We start from the raw sequence: 7,367 nt of genomic DNA, 5'->3' as shown, positions 1-7,367 counted from the left end.
GGGAGGGAGGGAGGGAGGGAGGGAGGGAGGGAGGGAGGGAAGGACCAGTTTCCATTTACTCAGTAAGAGAGATGGGGAAACATTTAGTCAAGCTGTAGTTAAAATTCATAAAAGTCAGTTAGAAATGTATGTGCCTCATCTGTGTCAGTCTTAACAACTACTTTTTTCTCTAAGTTATACATCCCGTTTAAATATAGCATGGCTTGCATCTACTCGAGTTGCCTAAATGAAGAGCTCTTATAGCACAAATAACTACAGGGGAAAGGCAGCTGCGCACCCTTCAGCTTAATTAATCCCCTTGGTGGAAGTCTGGCAAGCACAGTTACCAGTATGGATGGCATGTTAACACGGGCTCTATCGTACTGCACATTACTTGTTTCAGACAGGTTCTACAATTAACAGAACCTGACTCTGATTAACTTCATCACAACATAATTTATGGCCAGACCTGGTGGTATAGACCTGTAATCCCAAATACTTCGAAAGGCTAAGGCAGAAGGATATTACATTCACGATCCATGTGGGAAACTAGTTACCTCCTGTTTCATAGTAAACAACCAAAAAAAAAATGTTAGGGCATTGCTTGGTGATAGATCACTTGCCTAGAATGAGGAAGGACTCGGATTTGATCCTCAGTACCACAAAACCAAAGAAAAGTTAGAGAAAATGCATAAAATGCTTTATAGAACTCATGGGAAGGATTGATATGTTAAGACAGATGAGCTTACACTAAAGTGATGCCAAATGACAACATCCTCTTGTGTTCTTGCTCCAGCTAACAAGGATCAAAGGAATAGACCTTTTCATCTACTAATAAAATGGTCTAGTCCTCAAGAAATGGGGCTTGTGGATTGGATGCCTAATAGATGACGTATATCCATGATAGTAATGATGAGAAAAAGACTAAATGCCAAAGTTTTGGTCATGTCCACCATGTATATCATTTTTAAGCTAAGGTAATATCATCTAAAGAAATAGTGTTTTAGAAATTTGTGTATTCACAGGAGACAAACAATTAGAAAACCAAAGTTCCTAACTACTTAATTCAGAGTTTTCACTGTTATTGTTTTCCCTCACTTTAGTGCTCTAACCACTTAGGTAGTATATTGGCTCCTTTAATAGAAGATGAGAGAACAAAATAATAAAATATAAAAACTATAGATAGGCCCACCCACTGCCACACAGCATGGGCAGACAGAAGACACCCAGGGGCCAGCTTCCATATGATAAAGGCGGGTGGGCAGGTGCCAGTACAATGAGTAAGTATGTGGTGAAAAGATAGGAGAGAAAGAAAAGAGTGGTTTGCACACTATAAAGAGAGGAGGAACTGGAGAGACGGGAAGGTGGTGAGGATCACCCTGATGTGAGTAGCCTGCATTGCCACCCAAGGCCGTGGTAATGTCCTGGCCTGTGGTGCCTCTGAGGACAATATCTAGGTCCATAGCCTTGCAGCAGCAGTGGTCTGTGTCAATGTCCATGGCCCATGTTATCACCAAAGGACATGTGGGCATCCCTGGTCTGGGCTGCCACCTGGGGCCATGTTGGCATCCAAGGGCTGCACAGAGTACCCCTCACTGCCTGCAGCACTTGGGAGAGCACCTCTCTCCTCAACCTTGGGAATATGTGCAGGTGAGCTGGCCCCTAGGGCAAGAACTTGGGAGAGATGGCCCGGTCCTTTGCTGGGGCAGTGCTGGACCACTGGGTCTGATGGTTGAGTGCAGAGTTTCTTGCCATCTACTGTAGGCAGGAGAACTGGCCCCACCCCTTACCTGGGCAAAGCAGGAGGGCTGACCCCTGTGGCATGGCTACCACCAAGGCTCAGATCTAGAACTTTGAGTTGGCCCACTCCAACATCTATCTTATCTATGAACTGCTGGTGTGCATAAAAGGGGCTGGTCCCTGCAGAACCAAAACTTCAGGATCTCTATGACACAGGGTAACAAGCAGGAATATTGGAGAGGAGTCCTTGAGAGGATTCAGTATTGATAGTGTAGCAGAAGCCAAAGGCCTCAAACCAGACCAATGATTCATTGCAATGAACATTTGCAAATAAAGTTGTTTGGGCAAAATATAAACTGTGTGACACACTACTACAGCTTCCATGGAGACATGTTTTTGTTTTATTTTTTTGTTTTTTGTTTCTTTTAAGGGGGAAGTTGCAAGGGTGGAGGGTGGATATAAAGGGACCAGGAGATGAGTGGGATTGGAGTGCATTATGTGAAACTCACAATGAATCAATAAAATTTTAAGAAAAACACTATAGATAATTTTGTGGTAGTTTGAATGAAAATGGCCCCCACAGGCTCATATGTTTGAATGCTTGGTCCCCAGTTGTGGGTTAAAATGGTGGCCCGCATCTAGCCTGCCACAGAGCTAGGACTGCTCATGGAGGCAGACACAGGAAGTTTTACTGCGAGCACCCCACACCGCTGCTGGGAGAATGTTGGGCTATCAGCTGAGGGAATCTGCTCTGAGGGTGGGGAGGCACAGTCTGAGGTCCCCTCGTACTGTTGGAGTTGGCTCATTCTCTCAGGCACCACCGACACTGCTGGGTGCCACAGAAGAGCTGAGAACAGAGTGTGTGTCCAAGTGCTGGGTCTAGTTTGGGGCTAAAGGGAAAAGACAGGGAGGAGAGTGTCCTAGGCTTGGTCAGAGGGTTGCTTGGCTTGGCTGGTAGCCATGGCTCAGAGCACAGGGAGGCCTCTATGGGAGAGTAGACAAGCAGCTCTTTAGTGGAAGACCAGCACAGCAGATCCTAAAGAGAAGAGACAGTCCATGGTTTTTAAGGTTGTTTATTGTAGAAAGGCAGAGAGAGGGAGAGAGTAGGGAAGTAGAGGCCAGCCAAGGCCACGTGGAGGTGGGGGTTCAGGGAATGCGGAAGAGGGGGAGTAAGAGAGCAAGAGTAAAAGAGGCAAGTATAAGAGAGTAAGAGAGGGAGGAGGGTGCAAACAGCCTCTTTTATACTGGACCAGACTTACCTGGCTGTTGCCAGGTAACCCTGGGGGTGGAGTTCAGACAGAATACCGGGACTTGGGGCATTGCCCTGCGTGAGTGATGGCCACAGGATCATGGAGCTGAAGCTTCTCGTCAGGAGCCTGGTGTCTGGGAGCGTGGCAAACTTTCTTCTGTTCCTTGCAGAGTTATCTGCTGGGTCTCCAGGGTTTTAACCTAGCTCGATCAGAAAACAGGCTGCCTTTCATGGTCTCACACCCAGTGAGAACTGTTTAGGAAGGATTAGAAGGTGTGGCCTTTTTGGACTAGGTAAGGCATTGTTGGAGAAGGTGTGTCCTGAGGGTGGGTGGGCTTTGAGGTTTCAATACCCCACACAAGTCTGCTGCCAGCAGTTCAGGATGCACAGTTCTCAGCTATTGCTCCAGTGTCATGCCTGTTTGTTTCCTGCCATGATGATCATGGACTAACCTTTTGACACTGCAAACAAGTCCCCAATTAAATTTTCTTATTTATAAGTTTTGCTCAGTAGATATGACCAGGAGTGGTGTATTGATGTAACAGGACTGATTGTGATGTTGCTTGGAGGAATATGGAATAATTTGGGACTTTGTGCTTAAAAAGTAGTTGAATGCTTTAAGTGGGACTTAAAGGCAATCCTTCTAGGAGCATAGAAATCAGTGATGCTGAATGTAACTGGGACTATGGAAACCCAGTTCCAGATGTTCCAGAGTGGAAGAATATTCGTAAGTAGTCTACAGCACATTCTTGTGACATTTTGGCAAAGAATGTGGCTGGTTTGGGCCCTTATCCAATGTATATCTGAGGCTACACTGAAGAGATTTGGCTTAATGTCCACAGGGGCCATTTCAAGACCGCTTATTATTAACTACGTCACCTGGTTGTTAGTGGTCACATAAGAGCATTTCATCAGCAAAAGAAAACCATTGGAGCAGTGACTTAGAATGAGGGTTATGAAGTTACAGGCAAAAGGTATAGATGGAGGGATGCATTAATACCCAACTAGGTATTATGGAAACCAAAGGAACATGGCAAAGGGTGGTCCTCCCATTCCCCATAGAACTTTTACTGTAGTAGATAGTATGTAATTGTGTGGTGGGAAATATTAAAAAATTGCACCATCCTGCACTATACCCAGCTACTCTCTGCCCAGGCACCCTTGTTGACTCTAGGCTAGCCCCAGGCAGTGGTATTTCCAGCTCTGGTTTGCCTGCCTCAGAGGCCCTTGTACCTTCTCAGTCATCCACCCCCTGCAGCTAGTTGTCACAAATCCCCTTAACCCAGTAAATCAATACTCTAGATGCTTATAATTAATCAGTCAGATTTGCATATCAATAAATTCTCAATTCACAAGATGCTCACACAATAATTTCAAAGCCAATTGATAATGATACAAGCTGCCCACCTAGACTAGACAAGTTATTTCAATTATTCTATCCTTTTAATATATTCATAGCTATCTATGGCTATTTAAAGCCACATGGAATCTGGATTGCCTTTCTCTTCCTCCATCTTCCTTTTTCTTATCTGTCCCTGTCTCTGCCTCTGAAACTCTTAGCTTCACCTCCCTTTTCCCTTTCCAATCATGGGCTTCTTGTTGTGTTATATCAATATTTAAGTTAATTGGGGGAAATTCGGTTACATTACACCCTTTCTGTCCAGATTTTTTTTTTAAAATAAAACTTTTCTCTCAAATATACATTTAATACAACTATTACCATTTTGTAATTTATAAAGTACAAGACAGTCCTAACACCTAGCCCATCATTTTTGTCAATAAGATATAGAACATTCTGTAATCTATCCTAACTTAAATGACTTATAATTCTACACATGACCTATGTTCTGGCTTTAGATTGTATGCCATCTGAAAACCATCCTCTCAAATCTGTATCATCTTTCTCAATGCTAAACAGCTTGGGTTGGCTATGAGACTACCAGTCTTCAACCCCGTTAGAAATTCAAGAATGACCAACATTATCTGAAAATATAGGAAGCATAACACAGCTTCCAGAACTGAGAAAAGTTAGAGAGACAGCTGCCTACCTATACAGCTCCAGTAAGTCAGGAAGTTGGACTGTCAGTCTTCAGTCTTCTGATACATAGTTGTTCATAGGAAATTAGTATAAAATAAGCTAAACACTGGTGATATAGCTCAGTAGTAAAGCTCTGGCATGTCCTGGGTCAGTCCACAAATAATATGCTGCTAATACACAGTGTCATGATTGGTATAACAGCAATGTGCCTGTTTCATATTCAGAAACCTAAAGCATTTTGTTACACATTGCTTACAAACAACTCAAACCTTTGTCAACAATAAAAAATAAGGTCTGCTCTAGATGAATTTCATGCAACTTATTGAAATTTTCATATGAACCCTGAAATGTTTTATTTTATCAGATGGAAAATGAGACGACAAACAAGATACATTTCCTGTCCTTAATGGACTCAAAGTCTATCATTGTATTTTAGTCTTTAATTTCATGTGCTCTGTGGCATTTTATGTATTCCTTCTCTCCAGTTTGTCACCAGGAAAGGAATGGAGAGAGACACTCTTTTTTTTCTTTCTTCTGTGTTTTTTCTTTGTATAATAACAGAATCATTTATTGCTATATTTTCAGGGTATATCCTGAATAATAGAAATTAATATTTTTATAGAGAGTTTATAGAGAATGTTTTTACTTTTTTACTTTATAAGCTATGATCTCACTATATTTCCTTGTTTAGCCTGGAATTTTGTATGTAGCAGACTGTTTCAAATTTGTACTGATATTCCTGCCTCTTTCTGCCAAATGCTGAGATTACAAGTTTGAGAGCACATACAGTACATATACTTTATCATTCCAAAATGTCATTTTCTAAAATCATTTAATGTATTGGATACATAAATTACACTGAGTTTAATATTAAGATATGTTGAGTCATCATTCTAATTCTTTCTTCCTTTTATGTTTTTGTTTATTTGATATGTTCTCATCTTTTAATTATGACTTTTCTTTTTTTCTTTTTTATTGGATATTTTCTTTATTTACACTTCAAATGTTATTCCCTTTGCTGGTTACCCCACCCCGGATACCCCCTATGACATATCCCCTCCCACTGCTTCTATGAGTGTGTTTCCCGCCCACCCACCCACTCCCACCTCCCCACTGAGGCATTCCCCTACACTGGGGCATCGAGCCTTCACAGGACCAACAGTGTCTCCTCCCACTGATGCTCAACAAGGCCGTCCTCTACTACATATGAGGCTGGAGCCATGGGATAAAAAACTCAGGTGGCACCAGATACTGGCAAGGTTGGAAGAAAGAGGAACACTCCTTAAATGTTGGTGAGATTGAAAGCTGGTACAATTTTCCTCAGAAAATTGGACATAGTACTACCTGAGGACACAGCTATACCACTCCTGGGCATATACCCAGAAGATGCTCCAACATGTAATAAGGACACATGCTCCACTACGTTCATCGCAGCCTTATTCATAATAGTCAGAAGCTGGAAAGAACCAAGATGTCCTTCAACAGAGGAATGGATACAGAAATTTTGATACGTTTACACAATGGAGTACTACTCAACTATTAAAAACAATGACTTCATGGAATCCTTAGGCAAATCAATGGAACTAGAAAATATCATCCTGAGTGAAGTAACCCAATCACAAAGGAATATACATGGTATTCATTCACTGCTAAGTGGATATTAGCCAAAAGCTCAGAATACCCAAGATACAATTCATAAACCACATGAAATTCAAGAAGGAAGACCAAAGTGTGGATACTTCAGTCCTTCTCAGAATGGGGAACAAAATACTCACTGGAGGAAATACAGAGATGAAGTGTGGAGTAGAGACTGAAGGAAGGCCATCCAGAGACTGCCCCACCTGGGGGTTCATCCCATATACAGTCACCAAACCCAGATACTATGGTGGGTGCCAAAAAGTGTTTGCTGACAGGAGCCTGATATAGCTGTCTCCTGAGAGGCTCTGCCAGAGCCTGACAAATACAAAGGTGGATATTCACAGCCAACCATTGGACTAAGCATGGGATCTCCAATGGAGGAGTTAGAGAAAGGGCTGAAGGGGTTTGCAACCCCATAAGAAGAACAACAATAGCAACCAATCAGACACCCCAGAGCTCCCAGGGACTAAACTATCAACCAGAGAGAGAGAGAGAGAGAGAGAGAGAGAGAGAGAGAGAGAGAGAGAGAGAGAGACTCTTATTTAAAGCATTATTGCAATAATGATTCAGAGCCCAATATGGTGCTTGAGAAATAATCAAGGATATTTTCCTACTGTGTGGATGCAGCTTTAAGGTTATTGTCTTACTAGTACTTTAAATATTAAGTAGGAATAGTTAGTCTGTGACATAATTGCTCTACAATGGGTATCATTTCATTTGAGA

Source organism: Mus pahari, chromosome X, assembly GCF_900095145.1.
Source record: "Mus pahari chromosome X, PAHARI_EIJ_v1.1, whole genome shotgun sequence".
NCBI lineage: Eukaryota > Metazoa > Chordata > Mammalia > Rodentia > Muridae > Mus > Mus pahari.
This window is presented reverse-complemented; position numbering follows the sequence as displayed.